Source organism: Macrobrachium rosenbergii, chromosome 8 (genome assembly GCF_040412425.1).
Source record: "Macrobrachium rosenbergii isolate ZJJX-2024 chromosome 8, ASM4041242v1, whole genome shotgun sequence".
Lineage (NCBI taxonomy): Eukaryota > Metazoa > Arthropoda > Malacostraca > Decapoda > Palaemonidae > Macrobrachium > Macrobrachium rosenbergii.
The window spans coordinates 60,936,267-60,954,308 of record NC_089748.1 but is presented as its reverse complement, the minus strand read 5'-3'; positions in this window follow the sequence as shown (position 1 = coordinate 60,954,308).

Here is an 18,042-nt window from a genome sequence, read left to right as displayed (position 1 = left end):
TATATATATATATATACATATAAATATATATATATATATATATATATATATATATATATATATATATATATATATATATATATATATATATATATATATATATATATATATATATATATATATATATATATATATATATATATATTATATATATATATATATATATATATATAGAATATATATATATATTATAGATATATATATATATTATATATATATATAGTATATATTGGAAATATATAGACTCCTCAATACACAAATAAGTATATTTTATATTGTATTTAATAGGTAGATATATTATATATATAATATACACAACTATTATACTATATATATATAATATATTATATCAAGAAAAAGTCCATGAATCACCAATCAGCAGATTGTCCTACTGTATTGACTGAGCTTATATTTTCCAGCAAGATGAAGAACAAGATCATCTTCATAGACGTTACAACTTCTGGCTGCTTTGGGTTAAACTCCAGCGGAAGGTGGCATAAGATGGCAAAAAATTTACCAGTGGGACAATGCCTTTATGTTGCTGCTGATTTCTGGGACTCTTTTGTAAATAATCACGGGCAAAGGTCAGTAGATCTCATAGTGACCTTACCTCATAATCTGTGATTAGTTTTCCTTTCTAGAGAGTAAGCGAGAAGCAATTTGTAGTAAATGACCTTATTTTCTTCCCTAGATAGCCAACTGGTTCTTAGCCACGTAAAATAAGTCTGAAATATTTTCAGCTCAGTGGTCTGGTTAAAAATATCTTAACTTTAAGTATTCCTTTCAGTATAGCTATTTTTTAGTAAAGACCTTTTTTTCTTCCCCCGATGCACCGTGCCTGAAATATTTTGGGTACAAATATCAACAGTATAATAGTTCTATGCTTCAGAATATATATACCTATTAAATACAATTCAAAATATACTTATTTGTGTTTTTAGTAGGCTCTTTTTCCAAACTCATTATACTGTGTGCACTGATGCCACTTCCAATGCAAATTTCAAGTGAAATTATACCGAGATAGTTATGAATTCTTAATGAATTAGATCTGATACACCAAGAGGATTATGCGAGCATTACAGGGGGAGGTGTCCAGAGTTGGACCAAAGGTGTTTGTCCAATTCGAAATAGCCACATCTCAGTAAAGGCGTGTTTTGCAATATTATTTGTTTGTTCATGCACGTATAACGACGGCCCAGCAACAAGCTTACACACACACACAGAGAGAGAGAGAGAGAGAGAGAGAGAGAGAGAGAGAGAGAGAGAGAGAGAGAGAGAGAATGTTCATGAGGACGTCTTTAAATAGGCATTCTCATTTTCATGGAGAAAATATCCCATCATATTTTAAAGTCAACACTGTCCCAGTCTGTCTGCTATTAAGTCCACACAGCTTCAGTAGCTCCCTTTATCTTGTAGTCCTCTTACATACTTTTTTTTTTTTCTTAGAAGAGAATCGTGATCGTGATAACCCTGAGTTTTCTGCGAATTTTCTGATCGAAAAATTCTTGACTTGACGATCGCCAGTCGTGAATAATCTAATCCAGAAATAAGCCACCACCTTATGCAGGATTGTTTACGTTTATGGGAACGAATATTACCTCTTAAAATATGACGGCTGGGATTTACGACGCAGCTATCTGGTTCCTCTGTCTCTCGCAATATCACTGATGGAATTTTTAGTGTTTAAAGCCACATATGCAATGCCAAATAATAATAATAATAATAATAATAATAATAATAATAATAATAATAATAATAATAATAATAATACAAAATTTTATCTTGTTGAAGCCTATATCATAACGACATTTGCAATCATTGGGAGAAAATACCCAAACATTTAAAACAATGAAAGAAAGCACCAAATGATCTTACCTTCCAGATCATTATGGGGTGGAGATAAAAACACTAATTTATTTGAGGCCAAAAACGAGTAACTTGATCTTTTGTGCGTTTTAGAGTAATTTATGCAACTTGCCATTGTTAGTTAAGTCAACTTTAAATAAAACAATAGATAAGTTATCAAAGATGGATTCAAATAATGTTAAAATACGAGAATACTGTCCCTGTTCGTACTCACGGCTCCAAGTTTCGAGAAAGTTTTGCTGGATATGGTGTGGAGTGGTTTCTAAATATAGAATTTCCCCATTTTTATACATGAGATTAAGTCTAGAAATATTTGGAGAAAATTTAGTGATTTCCTGAACAAACCATAACTAATGAAAAATTGATAAAAACATTCACTGGCAATGTATATTTTAGAAGGCTTATTTCTACTGGCTCCTGGTGGTATGGCAAATAAATTTTGTTGAGTAGCAGCTCACGCAGACACGGTGGGCTCACGTGTGTAATTGTATATGATTTAGCAAAGAATATATGATCAAACACGTAAACCGATAATGATTCTTTGGCTTATAATGCGAGTTTTCTAACACAAAAAACAAAACTGATGAGTTATCCGAACAGGTGTCTCTTGGGGTACATTAGATTAACGAAAAAAGAAAGGAATTGGCCCCAACTACTGTTCTATGACGTTTGGCCCTTTAACCATTAATTAAACTTCTGCTGGGTGAATATCCTAGCCTAGGTAAATCAAGATTACATTGTGTCCCTGATTCCTGTAAAGTGAGTAACTTATTTCTGTCGAGGCCTTCTGAGATGTAACAGTTTTCAAGAATAGAACAGAATATAGAATTTAGGCCAAAGGCTAAGTGCTGGGACCTATGAGGTCATTCAGCGCTGAAACGGAAATTGACAGTGCAAAGGTTTGAAAGGTGTAACAGGTGAAAAACCTCGCAGTTGCACTACGAATCAATTGTTAGGAGAGAGTGGAAAGTAAGATGGAAGAGAGAATATGAACGAAGGAGCAGCAAAAGGAATGAAAGGGGTTGCAGCTAGGGGCCGAACGGACGCTGCAAAGAACCTTAAGTAATGCCTACAGTGCAGTGAATGAGGTGCAATGATGGCAGTAATCCCTACGGGGGTAACAATTTTCAAGGTCTATTTTCAGTTAAATTTATCAATATTTTTTTTTTTATTCTAAATCATTATTTTTTTTAAAACTACTGTATCCTACCCTTTTTGATGGCACAAATATCAATCGAAAACTTACGGTGTATAATAAAACTCGGTAGAAGTTCTGCTACCCATCATGGAAGAGCGAATAAAAGTTTTTTGACAGAGACAAGCTGTAGAGCCGTTAGTGATCCGTCTGCGTTATTATCTTTGCGAAGACATTAAACTCTGGAAGTCTGCCGCTTTCCCGTTGGTCTCTGCAGTCCCTTCGCAGGGCCAACTTCCGTTTTCGGCTCCTCGTGGACCAAGAGCTCTTCTATTCAAAAGAAGAAGAGAATAGGAAGACTGATAAACGAATGGAACAACATGAGGGTATTATTAAGAGGGAATGTAACGTATAGCCTTACGTAAGCAGGAAGCTCTCTCTCTCTCTAAGACCTTCTTGATGGTTATCATCAAATATTGTGTTTTATCATTTCCATTCTTAGGTCTCTGGCACGAATACTATAAATGGTGTAATAATGGCACCAACAACACCATTCCCTGATCCGGGCCATGTCCCGATTGAGGCTGAGGGCAGCTTCATTTCTCATAAGTGGAGACTTTACTACACCCACAGGTATTGCATCATCGGTATACTGAACAGTCTTGTTTTCCAGGCCAACAGCCACATCACTTGTATACACTAAAAATAAGTGGACCAAGAACACGGCCCTGTGGAACTCCAGACACAATAGGTCTTGGTTCACTAAAGATCCCGCCCACAGCAACTAGCTGCTGCCTACCTGTAAGAAAATCTTGAAGTAATCTTAAAATATATTGACCCACTCCAGTATTCTGAAGTTTATAAATAAGTGCCTTGTGATTTATTAAATCGAAAGCAGTACTAAAATCTGTTTGAATTACTCTGCACTCCAAACCCTTGTCAAGGTTCCTTGTAAATGGCATGTCAAGTTGAAAGAGCATCACAGGTACCTAACTGCTTCCTGTATGCATATTGACTATCATCTAATAATCCTTTAGATTCCACATACCTTATATAGTGGCTTAAAAATAAGTCTTTCAGCAACTTTGGAGAGCACAGGGAGAATATATATATATACAGTATATATCATATATATATATACGAGTATATTGATTTGTTTTTACACTATAGGCATATATATGGTTTAAGTAAAAGTACACATGAAAAAGAATGTCATTGAGGGCCTCCTTTAAAGGGGGAATTATCAGGTAATCACTCAGGTTTCACTTAGTTTATTATATTTACAATAGGCACATATCAGAAGAAAAAATGGAGTGTAAATCAAGACAGGTAAACATAATCCTGTCGTACAGTAAGAATAACAAACAAAGGGGTATTTTCCCTGAAGAACCTCAAAGGGCACTGCAGCGGGGAGAGAAACTCTTATCTGTAATCGGGAACACAGGTTGTGATGTAGCTGCTATAGGGAGCTTTAATTAAGGAATTCAGGGATTGCACAGAAGGTGCTTAAAAGGAACTTGATTCCGATGACTCTAATTTCAAATAATTAAGCTATAATTCACTTCACTGGATTTTAGATTAATATAACACAAACTACAAGCAATACAGGTCTTGCTGCAAGTATATCGCCTTAGAAAATGAAATGGAAAAATAGTAAAAGACTGACAGGGATGTGACTAATATAAGAACCTTGACTTGGGTAAATTATCTTCACCGGGAGACGGATTCCTTGTCCTTGGGGGGCCAGCAGTGGAGGGTAGTGTTAAGGGACTCACTACAAAAGTAACCTTAGGCTTGGGACAGCAAGAGGGACTATAGTGTCGTGGGTGAGTTCCAACATCTGAGAGTGGTCAGGTCTTTGTTCGCCCTTTTTGTGCCCTAGTAAAGATTACATCTTTCTTCATTCCAGGTGGCGTTATCGTTGTTCACCTGGCATCCAGTTTTCTATATGCCCTGCATGTAGGGTGTGCAGTCATCTGGCCTGGTTGTTCAAGATGGCACTGGGTACATGGGTCAGTCGCTAAGATTTAATTAAGGGAGCCGATTTCTCTTTGGGCTTTTCTGCCTCTGCCAGCTTTGCCTTCCTCAGGCACGATTATTTCCAGATGAATAGCACCTGAAATCAAGGTCTTTGGCAGTCACTTGATTAAAAGAAAAGATTAAAGATTAACCAAACAGGGTAGTGGTGACAATGTGAAAAAGGTCGAATTTTTACCCACAGTTGCCTTTAAGATTAGAAGGAATATTGAACATTATTTAAAGGAGATGGATTCCTTGTCCTTTGGGCCAGTGGTGGAGGGTAGTGTTAAGGGATTCACTTAACCTTAGGCTCAGGACAGCAAGAGGACTATGTCCTGGGTGAGTTCCAACATCTGAGAGTGGTCAGGTCTTTGTTTGTAAAATGGTGGAGCTCCAGGATTTTTTGTGTCCTCACAAAGGATTACATCTTTCTTCATTCAGGTGGCGTTATCGTCGTTCACCTGGCATCCCGTTTTCTATATGCCCTGCGCGTGGGGTGTGCGGTCATCTGGAATCCCAGTTGTTCAAGATGACGCCAGTCACATGGGTCAGTCGCTAAGTGAGGAGCCAATATATGCCTCAGGCTGGAATAGCGTCCCTGGATGAATCAAGGTCATTGGCAGTCACTTGGGCAAAGAAAAGATTAAAAAATTGACCAAACAGGATAGTGGTATGAATAGGGGCGATTTTACCCACAGTTACCCTTTATTAGAAGGAATATAATGAATAGGATATAAAATTATTCTTATATTGCAATTTATGTTAGGGGGTTTTTGGACGATGTTGAGGGGCGGGTAAGTTGGCTCGTGTTGTCCGGATAAAGGTGGCATGTATGAAGTTTACCTCATTACAATATATATATATATATATATATATATATATATATATATATATATATATATATATATATATAATATATATATATATATATATATATATATATATATATATATATATATATATATATAGAGAGAGAGAGATAGAGAGAGAGAGAGAGAGAGAGAGAGAGAGAGAGAGAAGAATATCAAAATGGACCATATGAGGAAAGAAAAGGAAATCTAGGGGGTTTTCCGAGAAAGGTAAAATCTGCTGTCCTTAGTTGCCATCTGGATAGGAAGATTAAAGACGAAAACTACAGTTACGATGCAGAAACTACATAGCTGGGAAAGGTGAGAAAAATTATATTTAAAGAAACCTTTTACACATCACACTCATTTAAAGGATATTTGTGGGAGCACAGAGAAAGGTAAGTAAAGTAAATTTCTATACTTCGAAGGTACTGTCAGTCCTAAAGCAAGGATAAATGCCATAAAGATTATTCATAAGCTGGTTGGTATAAAAAGATCACATATTTTCGCCGTGAAAAGAGGTAATAATAATACTGATGTCTACTGCTATTAATAAATGTCCGTTTTGGTCATGTTTTTATTTATTATTGTTTTTTTTATATTAGTACTAGATAAATTACCATACATATTTTTTTTATTATTACCCCCAGTACACACACGTATAAGGGAGATATTTAATATAATGGCCAACCTTCTAGTATATATATTATATATTATATAATCGATTACTTTTAAAAATATATATATCTTTTTTTACGAGACAAATAAATATATATTATTTATAAATAAATAGTATCAAGCTTATCTTTTATTTCTTTAAGAGTTAAGATGTTTGTTTTTCATTCAAAGAGAAGATTTTTTTTTTTTTCATTTTCTTATCAGCTAGCTCTTCATGAAAAATAAAGAATAATAAAATTCATCTGTTTTATTTTAGGATAAATATTTTTTTTTTTTTCTTAATTATATAAATGGATTATCGATATTTACTTGCGTATAATGGAATAACAAACACAATACATATACGTTTAAACTTGAAGTTGCCAAATGTATTATACCTTAGAGAGAGAAAACCTTCTAATTGCTATAAGGGTACCAAATGGTGATTATAAGTAGTACGTGTAATTACCAGTTTTGAAAAATCGATTTGATCACCTCAAAGATACAATTTGAGAAAGTTTTGACACGGGTTCAAGAGGAATGGTAACATTCTGAAAATCAAAGATATAATTATTAAGTTATGTCTATTTGATTGATTTGATTTTTCCTTATATAGAATTTTTATGTTAAATTCAGATAAAATTGAAAATAATTGTAAATTTTTGAAATTATATTAAAAAAATTCAAATTTTCTATTTAATTTTGATACTGACACAGAATCGTTGAACAAATGGAATTTAAGAAACGAAGAAAAAAACAGTCAGTCAAGAGCAAAGGAAGTTTCGTTCCATCAGATATGAGCCTCAGGATGTGTCCCCTGTGCCAGGTAAGCTCTGATTTCTAGCTACGGGAAAAGGAGACCAATATATATGATATTGGGGTGAAAATGTTCAACAGTCATAATGGGAATTCTATGCATTTATTTACAGAAAATGTAATGATATAATAATACGGCAAATATTGCCGAAATTGCAAGCTTCTCATATCGCTAACTGACAACTGTCAACAGCTGAGGACTAACGCGATGCCTTGCAGATCATCATCACTGCAAGAGAATAAGACATATTCTTCATTTTCTCTTCATATATAACACGCATCTAAAATCTGAAAGCACCAGACTATTCAGGGCGAATTTATTGTGAAAAAAAGTTTTATTTTATCTTGATTGTGTGAATGATGCAAAAACCGATGATAAGTAAAAACAGGTATAATGAATTAAATACTTCTCTCTTCAATTTTACTCATTGTAATTCCTCTGTGTTTTATCTTATTGATTTCAGGAAAGCACGATTTAGTTGTACAATTAATACCGAATCCTATTGTATGACCAAAACTTTCCTACCTTGTGCAAAATGAGATAAATGAAGAAATATAAACATATTACTAGTTTTCTGAGCTACAAACCTAAAAATGAGGCTGAGCGAGCAGCCTACCTCCCGGTACCAGCCAATCAGAGGCCACCAAACAAACGTCTCGTAGGCCCAAGAATCTACCTTAAGTGAACCAGCTATATAATAAATTAAATTAGCAATAAATATGCTTTTTGTGTTAACAATTTTAGCACATTATTGTGATGCATAAGTGCAATGGCGACTTCAGTTTTGGAATCACAACATCATTAACCTTATACATGCCAATTACTGTCAAGTAAAGACGATCGATCTCCGTTAATCAAAAAGGCGTAATAATCAGTGGGTCTGTAGGGTATTGGATTGCGTCAACAAGTCTCGTCTTTCAAACATGTTAATGTGAGAGCATTTCAGGACGACTTAATGGGTTAGTCCAAAAATCCCCAAACTCATGATAGAAAGCAACTTCTATTACCCTTATTCGATGCTAAAATAGTTCACTATTTTTTTAATGTGTAACAAATCTTGGTTTTAATGTGTTTTCATTCAAATTTATTTGTCTTCATAGAGTGGTAATAAACAAGAAACTGTAGTTTTATTTAAATGTTAGACATTATGCCCTCGAACTACTCGTTTGGCAATATTGTTATATCATTTAAACCTTAATCTAATAACAATTTAATTCCGGATAAATTAATATGATTGCTGTCAAGGGCTAATTGGTAAAAGTTCATCGAATCGTTATGCCTAAAAGGAGAAAAAAATATCCTGTAAGAATTGTGACAATAATGGGAAGAATCTTGTAGTTTGTAAGGTTAGACTTAGCCTTGTTTGCCTATTGATTAGGCTGTTATTTTTATAGTTTTGAATTCCGTTTTTGCCAAGGAAAAAAATGTCTGGTAAGGATGATAACAATAATGAGAAAATAGTTTGATTCCACATTAGTTCAAATTACTTTTTTTGGAAAATTTTGATTATTGTAAAAGTTTCTTTCTTATTGTAGCTTCCTATAACAATTTACTCGAAAGGAGAGATAAAAAAGAAATGCAATTTTATGAAGGAGAAGAGAGAGAAAACAAACGATTGGATTTTATTTTTACGTGGCTAAGAACCAACTGGAGACGGGACAGCTTATTGTGGAATCCGAGAGAGAGAGAGAAAGAAGAGAGAGAAATAAAGAGAGAGAGAGAGAGAGAGAGAAGAGAGAAAGGTATAAAAAAAATAGTTTTATGAAGGAAGAAAGAAAAACAAAAGAATGTAAGGTAATCCCATTGTCTTAAAGCATTGCATTATAGAATTAAGGCCAGAGCTTTTTTTTAACAATTGATAATTGACGAAATTCAGTACTTTTTACATTAAAATTGCAATATTAATATTAGATAATGTGCCCTACCCTTTTATAAGTTAGCTCTTATCGAAAGGTGCGCATGATTTTCAGTTAGGCTGAGCTTTTCATTGTCACTAAGTGTCCTTCATTATTGTTGCCCTGTATGAGGTAAAACCGGCACACCGCCGAAAAACAGACGTCTCCAAATGCGCTTCCAACAATGATTGTTTTTTTTTTTATTTCCTTTATTTTAATTTAAATGTACTTTTCGATAGTGATAAGTTTTTGTTTCATCTAGTAATAGAGAAGAGGGAATGCTTTCTTGTACGTAGGCCTAGTTGATTTTATCTCACACCAGCACTGGCCACTTTAATGTTTATCACCGTCACAGAAAGTCAATGACACGGAGTGTCGATCTCCTTGCCAAGCGTATGACCTCGGGTGGCCATATTGACATTCCAGTCTAGCTTACGGTACTATTCTATATAGACAAAACACTGTGGCAGTCGTTTCCACCCACCTCCGTTGAATTATTATAAAAATATCTTACTTCATTACAGGTAAGTTAATCATTACCATAAATAGCCTATATTTTGAAATATTATTGTTTCGAGATCTGTTGTAGTGGTATATTGCATTCTAATTTGTGTATATCTCAAATATTAGAAAGCATCCTCTAAAACAACACCAATGGAAAAGGCTAGCAAAGTCCTTTCTGTCTATTCTAAGGCTTTGAAACGATACTTGAGAGAATTGTTGAAGGAAACTACTATAAGAAAGTAATTTTGACTAATTTGGAATCAAACTATTTTCCAAAAAAAAACAAAACAAGGAAAATAACTGCCTAATCAACAGCACAAGGCTGCGCTTGCACATGACAAAGATTCTTCTCTTTGTTGTTACCATCCTTATAGGATATTTTTTTCTCCTTGGCATAACGATTCGATAAATTTTACCATGCAGAAATCATATTCATTCATTCGAAATCAAGTTGTTATTAGAATAAGGTTTAAATGATATGACATCTTACCAAATGAATAGTTCGAGCGCATAAGAATGTACACTTACAGTAGTGCCTTGCAATCCAAGCTTGCTTCTCGTAAAGATTTTGTCATCAGTGGCTTCCAAATAATAATATGATAATAGTGACTTTCAAAAAAGTTGAAGTGCCTCATTAATTTTCGAAACACAAAACGATTGGTAATTAACCATAGTTTAGCGGTCTCGTTAAACACGGTGAATGGCCCCCCGCTTGTATACAAACAATATCTTCCCTACAAAACCACCGAAGTGGCTAGAGTAGTATAGTAGTATCTGGACTGTGGTGAATGGTGGTGTGGAATAGTGTGCGGAGTGTAAAGGATACAAGCTTTGACTACTGGTGTATTAACGGAAAAACGTTTATGAAATGTACTTTCGCCGTACGTGATGAGCTCAACAACTGAATGAGATGGAATAGAAAACGGGTAACCATTGTTATACCTTTCAACGTAAAGAGAGAGAGAGAGAGATTATAAGAAAATGCCTGCAGAGGTGAGACGGGACTCACAAAAAAAGTTCTGAATGACCGTCTAGACAACCCGAAGGAATATCAGTATTTATGATAAACTGGTCACTCCATCAAATCTTGCGAATTCGTATTACAACTTAACAAACTCTATTCTGACTGGCCATTCGTTCAAGTCCTTCCTTTAATTACGATAGCCAGTGAGTTCATACATCCTGACTTTTAGTCGAATGAAATCCTCAACCAAGTCATTAAAGACCAGAAGTTAATAAAAATGATGTAATTGTATGTTCAGCAGATTAAGCAAAACTCATTAAATCTGTTTAATAATTATCAGTAACCAGCCCAGAATTCATAAAATATAGGTGGCATCATAATGAAAGTTTTTATACGACTTACCAAAGGCTTTTTGTTAACACTCCCAAGGCTTAGACCCACGTCCCGACGCTAAGGTAAGCAGGAGGTTCCTTCGTATACACTATGGGAATATTGACTCTCCTTACTAAGAAGTCATTAATTTTATTTAAGAAGTTTATGCGCGTCACACTTTGCCTGTTTGAGAAAGTATTACGTAATCGTCTTGATAGAACTATGCTTGTAAGATCGCTTGAACTATTGTTTATTGATTTTAGAATCTGGAAATAGTTAGAGTAGTGAACTAGTCCTAATATGATTAATTTCTCATTTGTTTGCAAAAGTTTTTGTACCAAGACTGCCGTCAGGACTATGAAGTGCTAAATGATATGTACGTAATTTTTTTTTAGTTCATTAGTAAGATAAAGCAAACGAGAATTTTGTGTGTGTTATAGGCGGGCGTGTTACGGGTTGTACCAGGAGCGAAAGCCCATCCTGGCATAAGGCCAGTCCAATTTACGATAGCATTTACTGGTGATATTAACTTATGAGAGAAGTGAGGAAGAATGGAAGCAAACGGGGATTGCAGGTAGGGAATGTTGTGTAGAATAAGAGAAAAACTTCATATTTTTGGCATCTTTTAAGAGGGGAGTGTTTAGGAAGTCCGAGTTGGCACGAAATATGTTGAGAGAGAGAGAGAGAGAGAGAGAGAGAGAGAGAGAGAGAGAGAGAGAGAGAGAGAGAGAGAGCAATGCAATACCTTGATCGTTAATATCTTGGGGAAACATTGCATATTAAAGATAACTATCTCGTCTTGTTATCTACACATTCAAATAAAAATTAACGGACGAAAACGTACTATCGAGGGTAATTTCCCAAAATTTAACATCCTGTGTGTTACAGGTTACTACGTCTGCCAATAATACATTAAAATTAGTTTACATAGCTATGATATTGCTTAAGTTTTAAGTGGTACATTTAGTACACTTCGTAGAAAAAGTAAACACACGTATATATATATATATATATATATATATATATATATATATATATATATATATATATATATATATATATATGTGTGTGTGTGTGTGTATATAATTTGTGTGTGTGTGTGTATAATTTTGTACATAATGAAATGGTTTGGACATGAAGTCCCCACTCAGGGACGTTACGTATCATTATTAAAAGTCGAACTAAATTACCTTCATTCAGCATGCTTACATAGTTGCTGGTGGATGGCTGGACGATGACGTCGTAACATGGAATTCATAGAAAATTTTTGTTCAAAATTTGTGTTCAGAACTAAATTTAAGTTACAGTAGCATATCGTTCGCAAACAAAATAAACATTACCTTACTTATTGTCAGTTTTTTTTTTTTACATTGTGTGATATCTCGAGATTATCAACGTTCCTTCGTAAGTTTCAAGTTGCAATTTCTTATCATCAATTTTGAAGTGAATTTGTGGTATATGTTACCAGTAATGGTTGAACTTTGTTATATGATATTTCAACGTTTAATCCCAGTTATCTGGGTTTTATAACGGGGCGGCGAATAAGAGGCGGGTTCAAGGTAATCCCTGACAGGTCAAGAACTCTTGTGAGCGTAAAAGTAACATTTGCCATTAGGGAAAAACAGAGGGACGTCTATATACAGTCATGTGTTAGTCTCACACCTGAGGAATGGTTAACAATTCTGTATACAATTTAGGAAAATATTTCAAATACATATGGTTGGAAAGCTTGCAATGTCTTACATACATCAGCAATTACAGGTCTGACAAGGTTATAAAGTATCTTCTGAAACATGCATAAAAGATCGTTTGAATCGGGAGCACTGGATCTGTTTCTTGAGAGAACTCCGTGCGTCTCGTAGATTTTGTTTTGAAGCGACGATGCCCTGAGGATCCCGGCGACAGATCTGGACCTCACAGTTTCACTGTCTCGTTTGCTGATACCGGTTACTACCTATGACCGTTGCATACCAATCCTACTCACTGAGTATTTTGAAATTATCTTTTCTTTAATTTTCGAGGAGTTGATGATATTAATTCTGTCTCGATCAGAAAAGTTATGTTATATTATCACTGAGTAAATTATGAAGTTTCATTAATTTCCTCTTGCGATATATTCTTCTGCTGGTTCAATTGTGTGAGATGATGTTCCTGAATCAATAAATAAATAAATGAATAAGTAAATAAACAAATAAATTAGTTAGGATACATTTTAGCATCTTATAAAGTTTATATTATGAAGTATCTTGACAAGCATATTGCTTATTCCATATAACAAAAAGACCCTACTTCTGTAGATCATATCAACGTACAACTGTATGAGAAGAGAGAATTCTTATACAAATATTCTTAAAAAACTGGACTAGAATTACCTCTCTGTTACCAGAATCTATCAGAACATAATTATTCTGTACCGTTCTTCTTCTTCTTCTTCTTCTTCTTCTTCTTCTTCTTCTTCTTCTTCTTCTTCTTCTTCTTCTTCTTCTTCATGGTAGCAATAGACGTAGCGGTAGAAGCGATACATTACTCGACATGTTAATGTTTTTTGTCCATGTTATTATCATTGTTGCTATGTTTTACAAATTCATAATCAAGAGCACATAAAATAAAAGCCACATTGGGAACATTACCGCCATTCCCAAGGAGAATTGCATTTCCATTACCTAGACTATATATGTCCTATCTATATGATCGATTGCTGAAGGCGGAAATTCAAGCGCTAAGCAAACTTTATTCCGAATTTATCCAAGGGCGCCCCAGACGAATTCGTTGCTATCTTGGGAGAAGGTGAAGTAATCGATCTGGTTCATATCCCCAAGAAGGAATAGGTGGTATAGTCGTTGTTTCTGGGGACAAAAGACCGGGAGAAGAAATTAAATCCATTTGTTTCGGAATGATGGATGTTTCTACTCCATTAATCTGAAGGACGAGATTCTGTATAATGTATTTTTCTCACGTCGGCTTTCATGTTTAATGACGAAATGTTTCATAGACGTCTTTGAGTATGTAATTTGTGTGTGTGTGTGTGTGTGTGCACTATTTTTTAACTAACGAAAATGTGTATCCTTTCTTGTATTAGCACTTCAGAGACTTTTCCACGTAGAGAATTTTACATTGGATCTGTCTTGGGGTGGAGGAAACAACGGCAGTAGATGTGAAATTCATTTGGTGAAGCGCGTTATACTTTCTGTTGCGTGCACATGATTAGGTGATTTAAGTTGCATTAGAAAACTGTCGCCTGGCTAGTCTCTCTTTCTTTCACAACTTATTTCAACGTTTATAACATTTTTCTTAATATAAAAGAAGTCATTAGATATGCCTTTATCGTAGCATCAACCCCTACGGATCGTCTCGGCCTTATTATGTTGATGATGATGATGATGATGATGATGTGTTTAGCTTCGAATTATTATTCGCTAGGTGTTCTCACAAGTGGCAGAACGAAATCTAGATAGTAATTTATATAATTCTGTTTTGCAAAGGAAAAGAAAATTCATCTCCTGTCTTGGTTGTCAGTCCCGATTCCTCGAAACTCAGGATAAGCATTAGCCATCCTTTAGCATAACATTGTCTGCTCTATTTGTGATTTATCTCTTATATAAAAATCGTATTGTTGTTGAAAATCAATTTGGAAACATCAGTCTTGCCGTTGAATCAGTGTTGTTCTTATTTATTTCCCTTGAAGTAACCAATGTCAAATTCATTGTCAAGTGTGAGGAAACACATTCTTTCCGTGAAGGCAGGCTGGATAGGACACTAGGTATTCTGAACTAGATATGACATGTAGGCTTACTGGAAGCGACTAAAATGGGAACTGTGAATCACAGGAGAGTCCACCAGCGAGAGAGGCGATGCGATGCATTGCCCTCTTCAAGTCTGAGGATGGTTACAAAAGTCCAAAAACAGATAAAATGCTAGAAATCTATAGGTCGACTGTACATGGAAATAAGTAACAACACACCCAGCTATATATATTATTTATATATGTATATATATATATATATATATATATATATATATATATATATATATATATATATATATATATATATATATATATATATATATATATATATATATATATATATATATATATATACATACATACATATATACATACATACATATATATATATATATATATATATATATATATATATATATATATATATACATACATACATACATATATATATGTATATATATAGTGTATGTATATATATATATATATATATATATATATATATATATATATATATATATATATATATATATATATATATATGCGTGTGCGTGCGCGCGTGTGTGTGTGTATGTAAATGTATGTTTTCTGTCAGCTTCCTATACACAGGATGCAATATTAACTAATTTCAATTATCAAAACTGTCTTAAGTGCTATATAGACACCATTGTTCTCGTGATATTGTGTAACTCCGGTCCATTTCTTAAGCATTGCAGTCATTTTATCCTTAACTGGGGTCACACTCTTCAAGTTCTTTCCCAAAAGAAAGGCGGGACGCCCAGCTTATTTCCTTTATCCAGGATGAAGGAAATAAGAAAAAAAGAACGAGTATGAGGGAAAGAGCGTATCGTAAGCCCAAAAGATGTCTCGGGCATAATCATTAGGAAATACAATCAAGGCTTCTAGAGGCCTGAGAGGTAGGAACGCAGGATTATTGGCAGATTGACGATCAGCGATAGTAAAATTCAAGGAGATAAGCTGAGGAGGCAATTTTCTTTATTGGACAAAAGTCTTTGAGAAACTCTCTCTCTCTCTCTCTCTCTCTCTCTCTCTCTCTCTCTCTCTCTCTCACACACACACATTGTTGCCATCACACTTTCTTAATCACCTCTCAGACGTCTGTGAAACTCGAAGAGCTATACCCGATTAATAATTAAAATATAATCAATGTTGTATTGGTAATGGTGGAGGCAGTTTCCATAATATATAATCTCGAATCATATATTAAGCTGGGCTTTTTCAGGTATTGTCTGTTTTATATATTGAGCACGTAAGGGATTTTTTATCACTTAATATCTGTGCAAGGTTGTTTTTGTTCACTTTTTCAAATATGGGTGACAGGGATGTCAACATCCTCTCGTATCAAACTGGTCCACACAGTAGTGATAGTATCTGTTCATCAATAGGGGCCATGGAATCTTCCTAGATGTCATATCTAGTAACCTTGCGCCGGGTGGTAAACAAAACCTTATTCTTAAACCTAATTCTTAAACTCTGAGCTGGGTTATATCATGTGTACCACAGCCTTCTACAATGATGTGTTTAAGTTTCCCATACTTTTATCATTTTTAGGTTTCTGTAAAAGAAAACTATTGAGCCGGCTTTGTTTATTCGTCCGCCCTCAGATCTTAAAAACTACGGAGGCTAGAGGGCTGCAAATTGGTATATTGACCATCCACTCTCCAATCATCAAACATACCAAACTGCAGCCCTTTAACCTCAGTAGTTTTTATTTGATTTAAGGTTAAAGTTGGCTTTAATCGTGCATCTGGCAACGATATAGGACAGTCCACCACGGATCGTAGTTAAAGATTCATGGGCGGCGGCTCAAAAAATTATACCGAGACCACCGAAGGATAGGTCTATTTTTGGTGGCCTTGATTATACGCTGTACAGAAAACTCGATTACTCTGATGAAACTTCGTCGCATTTTTTTATTTGTTATTTTTTTGTTAGTGAGCAGAAGTTACCTGGCTGATTATCAGGAAAATTACTTTATTCTGGTTTAATCCAGTTCATTTTTTATAATCTGGAATCCATTATTATTGTCCTCTCCCATCCCTTCCCCCCACCCACTCTGGGACCATTTTGGACGTGGCTCTCCTAGAGCGGAGTTTTGCCATGCATGGCAAACTTAATGTGTCATCGTATATTTTACCACTAAATTTAGTGTTCATTTTCGATTACTTATGGAACAAGAGCATAGCATTGAGACCTGAGAATGTTTTAATGTATATGTCTCTGGATATAGCCTAAGAGGAATTTCTGCCTGTGAGGTAGAAAAGCTTATTTTACTTACCACTAGAGCTTATATTATCTTTCATGTTAAGGCTGATCATAGCAGAGCCAGTCTTATGTTTCACTGGGAATGCAGCGAACATAAAATTTCATGTTATAGTGGAGCTTACAGATAATTTTTTCTGTTATACTTTAGTGTTGTTGTTGATGGTGATTTTATTTTGTTGCCACCTATTATATATGGAGTTCCATAGGTAATATGTTGATGCCTTTGCTGTTTTTAGACGCGATTAGAGACATTTCTTGTCCTTTTAACCTTGATATTACTTTAGATTGGTTCACCAATACGTTTGATCACGGGAAAAAGGTGAACTCAGCATAATAAGGACTGTGATATTAACCCAATGTTGGGTCATATCCCCACTCCAACTCAACTAATACTATACCTTACGATTGCTGCACTTGAAGGCTAGACTCGGTATTGCTTGCAAAATGCTGAATACTGTATTTATTGATAGTGGTAATGTTACCACAGGATTCAATTCTTTTCTGTTACCTTTTCTGGAATCCTGGTCCTTGATTTGGATATGTGAAACACCCGTGGCTCTGTACTTTATGGAAGCAATTATTCAAAGTGGCGGGTTCCTTTTTCTAACAATGTTAAATATCGTTTATGACATCGTTGGTAGATTTCCTGTTTGGCCATCATACTGAAGTTATGTTTAACTTGAGATCTTCCTTTTTCGCCGCCAGTACCTATGCCTCTGGAATCAAATATTCTGCTGAGGCCCCACTATATCGCACTCGTCAGTATCAGAAGCGGAAAATTCATTGTTGTATCACCCAAGTTGATGCTCGCATACTTAAGAGATGTTGTTGTACCAAGTGCCGTGCGGAGTTGTTTGCACTTTTATTATTATTCTGAACAACTATTCATGCATGTGTTTAGTTGTCTATATTTTGACACTTTTCATTGTTAACTTTT